Below are 17,415 nucleotides of genomic sequence, written 5' to 3'. Positions count from 1 at the left end.
TTGCCAATTTAAACAATGCGATCCCACTGCACACCTGTTAGAATGGTGAACAGCTGAAACTCTGACAATAGCCAACGTAGGCAAGAAGGCAGAGCCAGGCGACCTCTGGTCCGTTGCTGGAGCACACGCAAAATGGCATGGCCATTCAAGAAGAGAGCCTGACAGTTTCTTAGGAAGTTAAATATAGTCTCACCATATGATCCACCAATCACACTCCTACATATTTATCCAACTGATTTGAATACTTATGTCTACACAAAAACCTACATGCAAATATTTATAGCCGTCTCATCCGTAATCTCCAAAAACTGAAAGCCACCAAAATGTCATTCAGAAGGTAACCAGATAAACAAATGGCAGGGCTTTTATACAATGGAACACGATTGGAGACAGAGATGAGCTACGAAGCCATGCAGAGAGAGGAAGGAAATCACCAATGCTTACACCTTGAGTGCGTATTTTTCATGTGAAAAAAGTCAGTCCAAAAAAGGCTGCTCACACTCTGTAATACCAATATTTTCAAGTATGTGAGAAAAGGCAAAACTATAAAGATAGTAAAAAGACCAGCGGTCACCAGAGATTGGAGGGGAGGGAGGAGGGCTGGACGACGAGACAACAAGGACTCTTACAGCAGTGAAACTCTTCTGTGTGATGCTGTCATGGGGGGCATACGACACTGCATATCTGTTATAAGAGAGTTGGATCATAATCCCAAAAGATGCAACCCCAAACTCCAAAATCCTGAACGTTGAAATCCCAAAAGATCAAAATCCCTCAACGAAAGTTGGGAAAATTTAGTAGGGAACACTCATGTCATTGTTTATCAGGTCACAGAACAATTTCAAAAGAGGAGCAGCGACACCATTTAGAAAATTAACGTAGGCCGGGCACGGTGGCTCATACCTGTGATCTCAACACTGCGGGAGGCCGAGGCAGGTGGATCGCTTGAGCTCAGCAGTTCAAGACCAGCCTCGCCAAACATGGGGAAACCCCGTCTCTACCAAAAATACAAAAATTCGTCAGGTGTGGTGGTGGCGCCTGAGGTCCCAGCTACTCGGGAGGCTGAGGCAGGAGACTTGCTTGAACCCAAGAGATGGAGGTTGCAGTGAGCCGAGATCCAGTCACTGCATTCCAGCCTGGGGGACAGAATGAGACTGTGTCTCGGAAAAAAAAAAAAAATGAATGTGGACTGTCTTGACAGAGAGAGTCATATCCTGAGAGAGAAAAAAAAAGCAGCTTTTCATTATGATGCAAGACTCCAAAATATAGTTAATGGTTGTGAACAAGGGCCATCTCTTATGCCCACCTTTGTGCAATTGCCTGTAATCCATCCCTGTAATACATGTTTTCATATATCAGATTTTCTTGTTAGTTTTATTTTAACTTGCTTGTTTGTTTTTACTATTTTAAGTGGTCAAATTTTTTTTTTTTTTACAATTTTCTGTGCTATGAATTTTATCATTTCTGCATCATTTCCAATACTGGAGGTGTAAATTGTGCTGAGACTTTAGAGTTCCAATTCGTTTTATGCGTTTTGTTTGTTTGTTTGCAAATTTGACTCTACAAGAGCACACTATCACAATATTACATTTTGCATACGTATTGCCCATGTATGTACAAACATTGAAACTTCCTCAGTAAATGGAGAGATGTCCTTTTTGTACATCTGCACGTATGAAAAATGAAATTTTCCAGGATCTCGGTTCTTTGGTAACCATCATGGTGACCCCATCACAGTTTCTGACAGAACTTCTCAAAATACTGAGGTTGTTCATTACAGTATCTCAGATGACTGCAGCTAGTAAGCTGGGTGCTAACAGTTACCAGCCATTCTGCTATATGTTGATATATTTCCCTTTTTCACCAGTTTCTTTTCTTTCCTTTTTTTTTTTTTTAAAGATGAGGTTTCACTTGGTCACTCAGGCTGGAGTGCAGTGGTGCAATCATAGCTCAATGGATCCTCCTGCCTCCGTTTCCTGAGTGGCTGGATGATGGGTGTGAGCCACCTGTCCTGTTTCATCACAGACACAGCTCATCTTTTCTTTCTTTCAGTGTTTTTCTTTTCTTTCCTTTTCTTTTGAGATGGAGTCTTTCTCTTGTCACCCAGGCTGGAGTGCAGTGGCACAATCTCAGCTCACTGCAGCCTCCACCTCCTGGGTTCGAGCGATTCTCCTGCCTCAGCTTCCCGAGTAGCTGGGATTACAGGCACCCACCGCCACACCCAGCTAATTTGTGTATTTTTAGTAGAGACCGGTTTTGCCATGTTGGCCAAGCTGGTCTCAAACTTCTGACTTTGTGATCCACCCTCCTCAGCCTCCCAAAGTGCTGGGATGACAGGCGTGAGCCACCGTGCCTGACCAGCTCATCTTCTCATGACTGTTATGCCCATATGGCTGTCCTTAGTTTACTGAGTGTTTACACTGGCAAAAATATGTATGTGATTATTGCCTATTTTATTTTGTATTGTTTGCCATTCCACTCATAAGTGAGAAAATGTGGCTGGGCGCGGTGGCTCACGCCTGTAATCCCAGCACTTTGCGAGGCCGAGGTGGGCAGATCACGAGGTCAGGAGATTGAGACCATCCTGGCTAACATGGTGAAACCCCGTCTCTACTAAAAATATAAAAACCTAGCCGGGTGTGGTGGCAGGAGGCTGTAGTCCCAGCTACTCGGGAGGCTGAGGCAGGAGAATGGCGTGAACCTGGGAGGCGGAGCTTGCGGTGAGCTGAGATTGCACCACTGCACTCTAGCCTGGGCGACAGGGCGAGACTCCGTCTCAAAAAAAAAAAAAATAATAATAATAAATGAGAAAATGTGGTATTTGTCCTTCTGTGCCTGGCTTTTTTCATTTAGCATAATGTCTTCCAGATCAGTCCATGTTGTCACAAAATACAGAACACTTTTCTCTTTTAAGGCTTAATAGTATTCTATGTGTCTCTCTGTGTGTATATATATAAAATATATATGTGTGTGTCTATATATAATATATATGTGTGTATATATGTGTGTATAATATATGCATGTATGTCATATGTTTGTATATGTGTGTATATGTGTGTATATATAATATGTGTGTATATGTGTATATATGTGTGTGTATATATAATATATGTGTATATATGTGTGTATATATAATATATATGTGTATATATAATGTGTGTATATATGTGTGTATATATAGGATATGTGTGTGTATATATACATATATAAAAAACATTTTTTAATCCATTCATTCATTAAGAAACTTAGGTTGATGCTATAACTTGTTTATTGTAAATAATGCTGCCAAAACAAAACAAAACAACAAAAAAATAGACAAATGGGATTATATCAAACTATAAGGCTTCTGCACAACCACAGAGACAATTAACAGTCAAAAGACAACCTGCGGATAGGGAGAAAATATTTGCAAGCCATACATCTAAATACAGGGTGGAGACTCAAATAACTCAATGGCAAGAAAATAAATGAACCAATTTTAAAAACTGGCATAGGATCTGATAGATATTTATTAAAAGCCAACATACCAATGGCCAACACATATAGGAAAAAATGCTGAACATCACTAATCATTAAGGAAAAGTAACTTACAATCACAATGAGCTATCCACTCACACCTGTCAGAATGACACTATTATCAAGGGGATGAAGGATGCTAAGTGTTGCTGAGGCAATGCAGTACAGGGGGCCTTTACGAAACTGTACTAACTGTGCACAGTTGGTGGGAATGTAAATTAGCACAGCAATTATGGACGACTGTATGGGGCTTCCTCAAAAACCTAAAAATAGAACTACTGTATGATCCAGCGATCTTAGTTTTAGTGTGTATCCAAAGGAGTTGAAATCAGCATGTCAAATAAATATATGCCTCTCCGAATCTCCGGCACACACAGAACCCCAAGCTGAACCTGGGAACCCTGGCCCAGCGGATGCAGGCTCAGCCCTGCCCTCCAGGAGCTTCAGATAAAGGGAGGTGGGGCATGTTTAGGGACAGCCCGCCACAGGGTGGACCCCAAAGGGGCCAGGGCTGGGGGAGCGTGGGAGCTGGAAACCCACAGGGTCCCTGGTCTCACTCGGTGGTGCCCAGAACAACTGAAACGCCATGACTACCCAGGCCACCTGCCCTTGTGTGTAAGTCTTGCTGAGTGAGCAGCCAGAAAAGCCACAGGTGGAAAGGACCTTGCCAGCCCCGAGGCTGTGAGTCTGTTTGGAGGAATCTCAAATCCCTTGTCCGCAGTGAGGCAGCAGCAGGTGCTGCTTCAGGGACAGCGCTTGGGACCTGTGGTCAGTGAGCCCTTCCTCCCTCCTGGGACCTTACTCTCAACCAGCCAGACCCCTGGGGCCTCAGCCTGGCTCACAAGTGGCGGCTCCTGCACCCCCAGCCCCCCCCGGCTCACTGTCCCCTCTTTGCCAGTGGGCTGCTGTTTCTGAGCCTTCGCCCGGGAGGGGCTTCCTTCCAGAGGCTCCCCCATCTGCTAGGCGGCCCTGCCCTCCCTGCAGACCAGCCCTCACTATAACTGTGTCCCCCCAGAGAGCGGCTCTGTGAGGACAGGACAGACGCTGAGTGGATGTCACATGGTGACCCAGACGCAGGGATCCCTCAGCAGACAGGAGAGAGGAAAGACGGCTGGGCTGAGGCCCACCTCTCAGGAGCATCTCAGGGAGGGCACACGCTGGGTGCCGATAAGCTCCGAAAAGGCTCACGGTGGCTCCAGCACCCAGCCTGGGACATGGGATCGCAGCTGGCAGGGCGAGGGTGGGGTAAGCGGGGAGCTGTTTGGAATTCCTTGGAACCGACTGAGGCTCCCTTGGGTCCGTGATGCTTTTGCAGCAGGAGAGTGACGTCCCTGAGACGTTGGCCTTCGGGTGTGTGGCGAAGGGGCCTGAAGAATGTGGCAAACGCCGTCAGCTCCACGCCGTGACACCCCCATTTTGTTTACACTTTCAGGGGATCCTTGGCCCATCTGTTTGTACTGCTACAACAAAATGCCACAGACTGGGTACTTTTTTTTTTTTTTTTTTGAGATGGAGTCTTGCTCTGTCGCCCGGGCTGGAGTGCAGTGGCCGGATCTCGGCTCACTGCAAGCTCCGCCTCCTGGGTTCACGCCATTCTCCTGCCTCAGCCTCCCGAGTAGCTGGGACTACAGGCGCCGGCCACCTCGCCTGGCTAGTTTTTTGTATTTTTTAGTAGAGACGGGGTTTCACCGTGTTAGCCAGGATGGTCTCGATCTCCTGACCTCGTGATCCGCCCGTCTCGGCCTCCCAAAGTGCTGGGATTACAGGCTTGAGCCACCGCGCCCGGCGGACTGGGTACTTTTTATTTATTTATTTATTTAATTTTATTTCGTTTTTTTGAGGCAGGGTCTCGCTCTGTTGCTGAGGCTGGAATGCAGTGGCGCACCCCCTGCCTCCCTGGTTCAAACAGTCTCCTGCCTCAGCCTCCCGAGTGGCTGAGATTACAGGTGTCCACCACCTCGCCGGGCTAATTTTTGTATTTTTAGTAGAGATGGGGTTTCGCCATGTTGGCCAGGCTGTTCTGAAACTCCAGACCTCAGGTGATCCACCTGCCTTGGCCAAACTGCTGGGATTCCAGGTGTGAGCCTCCACGCCCAGCCAATTTTTAATACACAGAAATGTGTTAGGTCACAAAAGCCCCAGCTCACAGCGTGGCCGCACTGGGGGTCGGGTTTCCAACTCAGGCTTTTGCGGGGATACCTTCAAACCACTGCAGGCCCTTCATGCTCCTGCTGTCCATGCTCCAGGGTGAGAATTGGGGAGCAGAGTGAGAAGGGAAAGGGACCCAGGACTAAATCCCGGGGGGCTCATGGGCACCATCGCCATTAGCTGGGCTACATTCAGCTTTAACGGAACCCACAGTCCACGAGGCTGACACAGCGGCCCTGAGGTCCACACAGCCCTGGAGGCTGGGAGTCCGAGAGTAAGGTGTTGGCAGGGCTGGTGCCCGGGGAGGGCTCTTCCTGGGGGCAGACGGCCACCTTCTCACGGTGTCCTCAGGCGGCAGAGAGGGAGCCCTCCGGGGCCTCTTCGCATGAGGCCGCCAGTCCTGTGGGATCAGGCCCTCTCTCCTACAACCTCATTTAATCCTAATCACCTCCTCACAGGCCCCATCTCCAAATACAGTCACACCAGGGGCTAGGGCTTCAACCTATGAATTTGGGGTACGTAATTCAGTCCCTAGCAGGCTGCAGAGAGCAGGAGGGGGCTGCAGATGTCAGCTGAGAAGGGTCCTTCTGCAGACCACCCAGGGGGAAGTTCCCAGTCAGAGGGAGAGGAGTTCTGGGGGTCAAGGGGACCATCAGCCCTGTACTGGGAGGGACCTGGAAGCTACACTGGTGGCCACCCCACGTCCCACGTCTTCCCAGCACAAAATGTGCCCTGCCGAGTTGATTTGCTCAGCTCATTCTTATTTTGAAACAATTTGAAGCATGAAGAGTTGCACAAATAATGCCAATAACCCTGGTGCTGCCTTCCTGGGGGTTACGGTGGTTCCAGTGCACCCCACATGTCCCCCCTCTCTGTCCCTCTGCCTCCTGTGCACACACACACTGTTTCCTGATCCGCGAGTAAACTACCCTTAAATTCTTCATGGTGTGAAGATAAAAAGTTCCAAAAATCAGGAAATCCTGTCTCTTAAGCAAGTCACAGTTAGCACCTTGGGACATCCCACATGGCCCCGGGCTCTTTTCTGATCTGTGGTCTGTGGTGGAGCCACTCCGCGCCCCAAAGGAGGCCAGGGAGACGGTGCCATGGGTCGACTGGGACACAGGCCCTGGCCTGCTGTCCCTTCCTGGCTGTTAACTGCTTGATTATTTGCGTTTTCTAGATATTTTCACAACATCAAAAATTGTATTAATCATTTACATTCCCCACCCCATCTTTTCCAAAAATCCAGGCCACAGACGGACCACCCGCATGGTCACAGCCTGGAGGCCCCTGTAGGCTCAGGGAATGGGAAGTACTGGGGCCAGGGCCCTGGGCTTGGTGTTTTATCAGACTTCCTGTTGATTCTCCAGCACAGGGAATTTTGAGAACCACCCGCTACGCCTGCATTTTGGTCTGAAGCTGGATGTTGGTTTAACCAGGGTGTTGTGAACTGCTGCTCATGACCGATGTCCCTGGAAATATCTCAGTGGAGCTAGTAGGGTCTGACTTGTACCTGGAGCCTTCAAGTTCCCTTATCTACAGCAAGGTCCACAAGCCAGCGACGCCCCAGCCCCAGAACGGCCCAAGGGCTCAGCAGGGCAGTCGCCGTCAGTTCCCGAGAGACCTGTCCTCTGGGTCCCCTCTGTTGCAAACCTTCCATCCTTGGACACTTGACGAGTTTTATGAACAGACAGTGCATTTCATTGCCGGGATTATTATTTTTTTAATTTTGAAATTAATAATCCAAGATTCCTCTGCATATTTTATGAAAAGCTCTGTCTTCCATTTAATGAGCTCTGTGTGACTAATCAGAAAGTAAAACGTATAAAGTAGAATGATTTAGCCCGTAAAATGGGAAATGAAGAAAAAGAGGAGCACATTAAACTCAGATGGGCTAGATTTTTCTGGAGTTGACCTTGGAGATGGTTTGGGGCGAGGGAAGCTTTGGGGAGGGCAAAAGGTGGCCTGGAGCAGCGGGGCACGTCCGGAGGCGGACACCTGGAAGGCATGGTCCTGCTGGCCGGGAGCTGGCCAGTACCCGCAGCCCTGCAGCCTCCAAGAGTGGGGCAGGAGGTGACAGGCCATAGGCACCTTGGGGGTTTCACTGATGGGTCCATCCCCTTGTCAAATGTGCGCAGCGTGTCCTGCCAAGGAGGGAGTTCCAGGGTTGGGCAGAGTCTCCACGCTTCCACCCAAAAGTGTGCCCTCTAGTGGAAGACAGTGGGTGGGGGCATAATGCAAGGAGTTGACCAAGCTGTTGGCCTCCATATTTGTTGATGGTCGGCTTGGCTGTAAAGGCCGAGCTGTTCAGGTTGCGATCTTTAATTCTCTGGTCTGGAGCAGAGTTCCCTTTTGAAATGCAAATTTCCTGGAGCCGAGATCTTGCCAAGCCACCGTCCTGCATCCTGAGGACTGTGTACCCCAGAGGGAGGCCTGTCTGAGAGCACAGAGGAAGTGGGGAACCCAGGGGCCGGAGGCATCCTGCAGGGGCTGCCTGGCCACAGCCCTGGGCTGGAGCCTCTCTCTTCCTTCCACCCCTGCCCTCTGTTCTCAGTGCCTGGCATTTTAAATGGCTGCATAACTGTTAAGACTGTATTTACATAAATGGCCAATAAACATATGAAAAGATGTTCAAACTCAATAGTAATCAAAGACATGCAAATTAAAGCAACAAAGAGGTTGATACCTTTCTCTGTTTAGCAAATTGGCAAAGATTAAAAAGAACCATAATCCCTGGTTTGGGTACCAGTGTGGGAAAAGTTGGGCACTCTCCCCTCCAGCTGGTGGGCTTGTCAAAAGCTTCCGCTTTCCTGGAGGGGGATTTAGCAGCCTGCAGCACATGCTAAAATGTGGAGACTTTTTATATCTCTTCACCTAACAATGCTGCTGCCACGCGTTTGTCATAAAGAAATGATTAAGTGAGATGGCAAGGGTGACACGCTAGTGTACTCATCACGGCATCAGTCATCACAACGAGAAAGGGGCCCATCAGTGTGAGCAAGAGGAGGGCATGCCATTCTTGGAGGGCCTCCTCCTCTGCCATATCCTAAAGAACAGGGCACATTGCTATTTATCGACATGGAGCAAAGGCTTAGTAATACGGGGTGCATGAAGAGAGCAGGATCCAGAACCCTCTGCATAGAACTCCCCATTCATACAAGTGTTAGTGGAATGACTACTATGTGCCTAGAAAATTCTAGGTGCTGAAGCTTCCAGCAGAAATAAGCCAACTAAAGTTTTTGCCCATAAGAAGCAAGTACAGAAAGACAATGTATTAATCTCCAACAATCTCTGTAACAAGTTCCCACAAACCAGGTGACCTGACACCAGCGATCCTGTGTCTGGTGATGGGAAGGGCCTTCCTCTTGCTGAAGGTTCTGGGCAGGATCTCTCTTCCTCTCAAAGCTCCTGGTGGCTGCAGGCCTTTCTTGGCGTGTGGCTGCGCCACTCCGATCTCTATCTCCGTCGTCAAGCCTCCTTCTACGAGGCTGTGTTTCCAAATTTTCCTCTTCGTGTAAGGACATCAGTCATTGGATTTAGGAACCAACCTAATCCAGAATGATTGCATGTTAACTTGATCACATCTGCAAATACTGCATTTCCAGAGAAGGTCCCATTCACAGGTACTGGGGGTCAGGACGTGGATGTATCTTTCAGGGGATGGAATTCAACTCACACTCCATGGCCATTTACAGGTAACAGTTGTCCTGCTACGCACCCAGCCCTGAACGCAGACAATCCCTTCAGCCTCCAGAGCAAACCCATGAGTGACTCAGCACTACAGCGCCACTTCACAGACAGGGGTGCCGGGACTCACCCAACCCTGGGGCCCACAGTGAGCAGGTGGGTCAGGGCCCTAACCCCCAGTCCCCGGGGACCCCAGAGCTCAGAGCAGCCCCGAAGACATCCTCAGGCTGCTGTGTGGCTTCAGGAGGGTGCAATTTGGGGGTGAGGATGCCCCCATCCCCATCACGCATTCTCCTCCCCCTCCGCAAGCATGGCCCCTTCCTGCTCCTAGAGATAACCAGTCTCTGTCATTTTCTGGCCACACATTCCTTGTTTTTCTTTTTCGTTTCACTGCCATGTCTACATCCCTGAAAAGCAAAGCACAGGTTGGTCTCTGTGAACTTTATAAAAAGGGAAGCATATTTCACTTCCTTCCTCCACGCAGCATCACAGGTTTAGGGATTCATCCTGCTTTTCCTAGATCTGGGATTCCTTCATTCCTGTCACTGAACTTACCACAGTCCATTGATTTGTTTTGCTGCTGAGGTGCCTTTGGCTTGCTCCCACTGGGGGCTGTAATGAGACGTGTTGCTGAGGCCGTTGGGCTGTGGGTCCCACAGGATGGGGGTGAGCTACTGGGGCGCACCCCAGGTTACAGGGGGTCCCACCCACACCGTGAGCACAGCACCCCCTCCCTGGAAAAGGTCAGACCAGTTCCCAATGGAGCTGCATCAGGCTTAACTCAGTTTTCCCCTCTGCACTTTATAGAACGCTTACACATTCGAACATGTATTGTTTAAATAATTAGATTATTTTGGAATGGTGTAAGCCAGTGGGAGAGAGACAGCAGCGTGGTCTCATGTTGGAAAGCTTGGCCCGACAGCCACAGCCACCGTCCCGTCCCCAGGGGACTCTGGGCCTGGGGTCCTCACGGGGGATTCAATGAGCCGCTTCCATTACGGGGCTCAGCCGGGCCTGGTGTGAGTTCAGTACTGGGTGCAGGCTTGCTATGATTGCTGTTGTCATCAAAACAAAACCACTTTCATTTTGGAAAAATATTAAAGCCACGACAAAGGGCAGACAGACAGAGGCCTGTACACAGGGCTCTACTCTCTTCATAGAAGAGTCCAAGGCAGGCACTTTTCCCCAGCGCAGTGGCGCAGGTCGGAGCCACCACCCCGGGTTCCAGAACTGTGTGTCTTGCTCTGTCCCAACCCCCAGTGTATGTGATTTCTGCCTGCATGGGGCCAGCCTCTTAAGAAAGAACTGTGCCCTCTCATCTCAGTGACCCAGAGCCAGCCTAGGACAGAAGCCATCCAGTGAATTAAGCTGCTCAAGCCATACTGTCCCAGCCAGGTCCATGTGTCAGAAACCAGCTGAAGACTGGGACCCAGTTTCAGCTCAGGACTCAGTGGAGAGCCCGTGCCCCTGGGTCCCGCCACCTCCAGGGCAGCAGTGTTGGTGACTGTGGCCCTCCTTTCACAAACCCACTGTCGGGGCTGGACTGCACCCCCAAAGTCCACGTGTGGAAGCCCTAACCCCCAATGCCTCAGAAGGAGGCTGTATTCGGAGAGAAGGCCTCTACAGAAATGATGAAGTTAAAAGGAAGTTATACGGGCGGGCCCTAATCCAACAGAACCCTAGAAAAAGGACAGGAGGACGCAGACAGGCACAGCGTGAAGCCCAAGAGAGGACTCAGGGAGAAGACGCCGCCTTAAACCCGAGCAGAGGCCTCAGGAGGAACCAGCCCGGGCCACACCTTGATCTGGAACTTTCAGCCTGCAGAGCCTGCAAGGACCAACGTCTGTTGTGTTTGCCGCCGGTGTGGGCTATGGTGCTTTGTTTCGGGAGTCTGGGCCGGCCCGCAAACCTGCACTGCATCTCCTTCAAGCTCAGCCTAACCCTCAGTAAACTGATTCTGCTTTGGCTCAAAAAGGTTGATTTTTTCATATTTTCTTCTTTTTTTTGCTCCTCAAATCCCAGTGGGTCCTGGTGGCTACTTGGTCATTCAGGTCAATGTGTTTTTTTCATTCAGGCAATGAGTTTTGCCACCAGCTCCTGTTCCCTCGGGGGACGGTATGGGCTGTACCCGCTATGTGAAAGCTCTGTGGGTATAAAGACCCAGTCCCTGCAGTCGGGCAGCCTGGCGGCAGATCCGCTGGTGCTCCCCGCCGCGGCGGGGCTCCGTGAGGATCAGGGCATCTCTTGAAAGCTGTTTCTCCTCTCAAACACAGGGATCTGAGCAGGGCCTGCTGGGAAGGGTGTCATAGGGTTTAAGTGAAATGAGCAACGAGTCCAGCCACGCTGTGCACGGCCAGGCAGGCAGGATGGGATCTCCTCTGTTGTCTTAGAAGCGAGAAGGGAAGGTGGTGGCTACAATGGTCCTGGCTGTGGGTCTTGCAGGACTCAACAGCAAGGGCTGAATGGGCCAGCCCGGACTCGCGAGGTCAGCGGCAACTGTCGAGTCAGACTCTCTGCTGATGTTCAGTTAAATTTCAAGTAAGTTGCTCAGAGTTTTGCAAGGTCCAAGGTTACAGGAAAATAAAGGCAAATGGTCCATTTAATGATTTTACATCAGTTACCCACGTGTGGGAAGTGGGCACCTCACCGAAGAAATGGATGGATTAATCTCCCGTGTGTAGCTTCCTGGCTCAGGGAGCGGCTCCCTTTATCTATCTTTCATGGGCTTTGCGTCCCTGGTGGGCCGGTGTCCCTGGCAAGGTCCGGTCTCAGGGAATAGGCTTCCAGGACATTTGACAAGTATGTGTTAGCCCCACCCCCTGCCACCAGGCTGGTCCCAGGTCCCCCTGCCTCCCTACTTCTGCCCTTGCCTCCCCAAAGGCCGATGACCCCACAGCAGCCAGGGGAGCTGCGTCTTCTGGGTTGCAGCATGTCCTTCTCTGCTCAGGCCCTGCAGTGGCCCTGCTCCTGGAGGAACAGCAGAGTTCCTCAGGGCCTGAACCCTCCAGAGTCTCCACTCCCATCGCTCTCTGACCCTACCTCCCGCCACTCCTCCCTCGGGCCCTCCATCCCTCCACTTCCCTCTCCTCCTGTGCCTGGAGCATGAAGAAGGCCCACTGCTGAGGCCCCTGCAGCTGCGGCCACCTCCTTCCCCAGCTGCACTCAGGGCTCTTCCTCGCCTCCTCCAGGTCTTTGTTTGAACACCCATAACCTGTGTGGCCTTCCCTGGCCTCCCACTAGAAACAGAACCCTCGACCCAGCACCCCCAAACCCAGCACTCCACCCTGACACCCCTCCTGGCCTGTTTCACTGTTCCCCATGGTGCCTTTTGCATCTAACATAGTTTACACGGTAACTTCAGGAAAGGGCTTGTTTGGGTCTGTGTAATGAGTGCTACATCCTTGGCACCCATAACAGGCACGGGAAGGGCAGCTCTGGGTTCTCAGCTCCCTAATCCCGAGCTCCGTGAGACCCTGCTCAGGTAGCTTCACTTCCCTGAGACACAGAAGAGCTTGTCAGAAATTTGCTGCGCTGTGAACCACCATGACAACGTGCTGTCTGTCCTCTCCTGATGCCGGTGAAAACCAGGAAAATAAAAAGCCAGGAACAGCAGCCACCTGCAGTGAGGGGCATTTCTTACTCTGGACTTCAATATACTTGTAAAATCAAAATGCTAAGGGGTCGCGATTCGATGGGGCAGAGAAGCCGGGGTCACTTCCACAGGCCTCAAGAGAATCGGCCAAACTCACTTGGTTTCCAAAGCAGCTGGCTCACTCTGGGGGCTGGAACCAACAGCTGTATGTGTAAAACAACAGGAAGAGGTGTGGGCACAGGCTACAGGGGACTCCTGAAAACCAGTGACCCCGCGAAGGGCCATGAAGCTGGGAGGGAACGAAGAATGCATGACCTGCCACCTTTGTAGGAGACAGTGGGTCCCACGTGTGATGGAAAAAAGGAGTAGTGGGAGGAAACAGCTTTGAACTGCTGATACTACAACGTGTGGAAGCTAGGACCAGACCAGTCTCATATGGAATACAACATGTCTGTCAGCACAGACACAGACACACACCCTGTATCACTCAGCGCTGAACTGGGAGCCACAGAGAAGACGTGTGGATGTGTGGACCAAGTACACACTTTGGGCCCCTTCTCCGCACTGTCTTTCTACAGATACCTGGCCTGAAAATAGCTCTCCTCATTCAAACACAAGTAAAAATAACAAGAAAAAATAGGAATAATGTAGAGGAGGAAACTAAAAATATACTATAGAAAAATTTGGCCAGGGAGAGGACTGAAAAATATTATGAAGAAAAAAAATGGTATCACATGGATTTGAAGATGATGGTTTTTTTTTAAAGTCAGGAAATCAAAGCCTTAAAAGCAGAGACACAAGAGCTCATGGAGGCAATACTATAACAGAAGAAAAGGGTAAAAATAATTTGCCAGACCTTGGGAGGAAATGACAAAGATCAAGAAAGCCATCACAGAGAAGGCTGTATTTGAAGCATCATAAGGCTGGAACAGCCATACCCAGGGGAAAAACAGGCTTAAAAATCTTGAGCAAATGAAATTATTTTAGTTTTCAAATATAAGAAAAATACAATAGCGATAAAAGACAAGGAAGATTTCCAACATATATATAACTGTTAGCCCTGAAGAAGAGGAAATGAAATGACTGGTCTTGAAAGATACAGAAATAATACTGAGGGAATTCACACCCTCTAAAGCTGTGAAATGACTTTTCCATAGGAGACCTCCGATATCAGAAGTGCGTGAAGCAGTATCCATAAAGACTTCAATGAAAAAAAGTCATTCAATAATTTTATACCTTGCTAAACTATTATTTCAGTAAAAAGAGATTAATTTATATATATATGTATACGCAAGAAGTCCCATAAACTTTCTTGAAGACATTGCTAACAGACAAAAGTCACCCAGCTAAGAGCTTAAGAAAGAGTCTGTGGAAAATAAATTGGTAGTGAGGTTTGTATGAAGGTTTGTAAGTTAATACTAAGGTTAAGACTGTGGAGATGATAGTTATGGAGTAACAACTATTCTAAGCCCTAGCAATGTAGAAAGAATTACATAACTAAGCAGTGGGTGGATGAGAAAGGCAAGCTGGAGGCTGAATAAGCAGATTTCATCATCATTCTTAGTACAGGAGGTCAGTAAAGCGCACAAGTCACATAAAAGATGGATGATTGCATTGTATAAGAACATAAAGATGGCCAGTAACGTATGTGAGGATCATGATGGAGCCAGCAGTGCCGCACAGTGCATGCTGAACCCAGGCCCTCCAGCCTCCTGGTTTGTAGCAAGATTTGGCCAAGGGGGAGACCCAGTGAGAGATCAAAGAGATAGAAGAGAGTGAGGTGAGGGATTTCACTCCCCAGGTTCACTCCTGTAATGTCCCTGGAGCTGCTGTGTCCACGGACAGAAGGTCGCTGCCCCTCTCAAGGTGGCTGCTTTATCCATCACTTTTATTTTCCCGCTTCCGGTAACCCCTCTGTCCTAGTAGTCATTTGGCCTAAGTGCTGGCTCTTCCCACATTAAATTCACTCAGACAGAGAGAGAAAGAGAGAGAGAGAGGAAGAGAGAGACAGAGAAAACCTGCTTTTGATAAAAAGCAAGAGAGGAGGGGGAGAAAGCAAAGAAACTCAGATAAGGCAGAAAAAATATCATAAAGCTGTGTATACATAGATAATATTCAAATATAACTAGTTATAGCAAGTATAAAGATTTCTTTTTTAAAAAAATGGTCATATACTAAGTATGTAACATACCTAAAATATACCAAAAAAATAAAGTAAAGAGGACAGAGCCTTGGAAGCAAATGAAAACCAAAGCTGCCTTGGTGTAGCTATATTCAAAGCAGAATGAAAGTACTAGCTGTGAGGAAGGCTATTTTGCAATAAAAAAGACAAACCCATCAGGAGAACATTTTGCATGCACATGGTATAGTTTCAAACTTTGTAATGCCAAAGTTAATAGAAATGCAAGGAGAAGCAGATCAATCCATCCCCATACTGGAAGATTTTCATAGAGATTTCTTAGTAAATCAAGACAGCAAAACTATTTATAAGCATAAAAAAGATGGAAACAACACAATTAACAAATAGAACAGATGAAAATATAGACTGTAGAATCCTGTATCTCAAAATTGCAGGATATTCTTTCTATATATACATAGAACACTCATGAAAATTTACCTGTATTAGAACATAAGTCATATCTCAACATAGTTCCAAATAAAGGATTACCATTAAACAGAATATATTTTATGAACACAACTACATTGTAAGCTAATGACACACAGATAAGTTAGCAACACACACAGTTATTAATGAAATGGTTAAACAGACTGTGGTACGTCCATACCATGGAATGCCACTCAGTAATATAAAGAAACATGCTGTTAATACAGGCAACAGACTGGGTGAATCTCCAGGGAATTGTGTGATGCACAGAAAGTCAATCTCTAAAGGTTACATAGTGGATGATTCCACTTATGTACAATTTTTTAAATGACAGAGTTTTAGAAATGGAGAAGAAAATAATCATGGTTGCCCAGGTTGAAGGGGAGGAGGAGTGGGAGGGGAGTAGCTATGATAGAGGAGGGTCATCAATGGGATCTCTGTGGGGTTGGAATTGTTTGGTGTCTTGACTCTGGTGGTGGGTACACGAACCTACAAAGAGGATAAAATGGTATCGAACTCACTGCACACACACACACACACGTGCACACACAAATGAGCACAGGTAAAACTGAGGAAAACTTAATCAGCTCAGCGGCTTCTGTCACTGGGTGGGGCTGTGCTACTGTATTAGAATTTTACACAGCATTTGTACTGGGGACGGGGGGAGGGTATGTGGGCTCTCTCTGTATAATTTCCTACAACCTCATGTCAATCTACAATCATCTAATAGAAATTTCAACTAAACATCCTCTACATTAAAACATTTAAAACAAACTTGAAAATTAACTTTGGTTTAAAGAATGCACAGTAGTGGGAGCTGTATGATACTTGTATTTAGATAATCAGACAAAGCTGCAGATGAAAGCTCTAAAAAAAATGCCGGGCGCAGTGGCTCACACCTATAATCCCAGCACTTTGGGAGGCCAAGGTGGGCAGATGGCCTGAGCTCAAGAGTTCGAGACCAGCCTGGGCAACATGGTGAAACCCCGTCTCTACTAAAATAAAAAAAAAAAAAAAAAATTAGCCGGATGTGGTGGCATGTGCCTGTAGTCCCAGCTTCACGGGAGCCTGAGGCAGGAGAATTGCTTTCACCCAGGAGGCAGAGGTTTGCAGTGATCCGAGATCATACCACTGCATTCCAGACTGGGCAACAGAGCGATGCTCCATCTCCAAAAAAAGAAAAGAAAGCTATAAAAGAAAAACTGACAAGCTGGGGATTTCCCAGCCAAGGGCTCCTGCAAACCACCTGGCAGCAAAATCAAAAGTCAATGCATTTTGCCCACAGACAAAGAGCCTCCAAACAGCTTTGAGGACCACTACTCTCAACCAGCCAGGATGGTCAAGCATAAGGAAGGCCTGCAATGTGAAGATGGAGGCCACAGCCCAGAATCAAAGTAGACTTACTGGGAGAAAACGGGGACTTGACAGAGTGAAGAAACTTTCCAGAAAGGTATCCAATACTCCAGAGAAATAAGACAAATGTTGCAATAATAAAGGAGAACAAGAAGCTATCTACACACGAGGAACAATGAGAGAATGGTAGCAAAATAGCTGTTGGAAATTAAAACCATGGCAGCCCCAATGAAAACTCTATAGGAAGTCTGGAAGATAAAGCTGAGGCTATTTCACAATCTTACTAAAGGTTAGCAGAGATAAAGAGAAAAAGATGAAAAACTAACACATGAAATTACACCAGTTTAGAAGGCCCAACATCCAAATAAGAAAAGTTACAGGGGAGAAGGCTAAGAAAGGACATGAGATGATAGATCAAGAAGCCTCAGTAAGGGCTGGGCACAGTAGCACAGGCCTGTAATCCCAGCACTTTGGGAGGGCGAAGCAGGTGGATCATCTGAGGTCAGAAGTTCGA

This window comes from Piliocolobus tephrosceles, chromosome 19 (assembly GCF_002776525.5).
Source record: "Piliocolobus tephrosceles isolate RC106 chromosome 19, ASM277652v3, whole genome shotgun sequence".
NCBI lineage: Eukaryota > Metazoa > Chordata > Mammalia > Primates > Cercopithecidae > Piliocolobus > Piliocolobus tephrosceles.
This window is presented reverse-complemented; position numbering follows the sequence as displayed.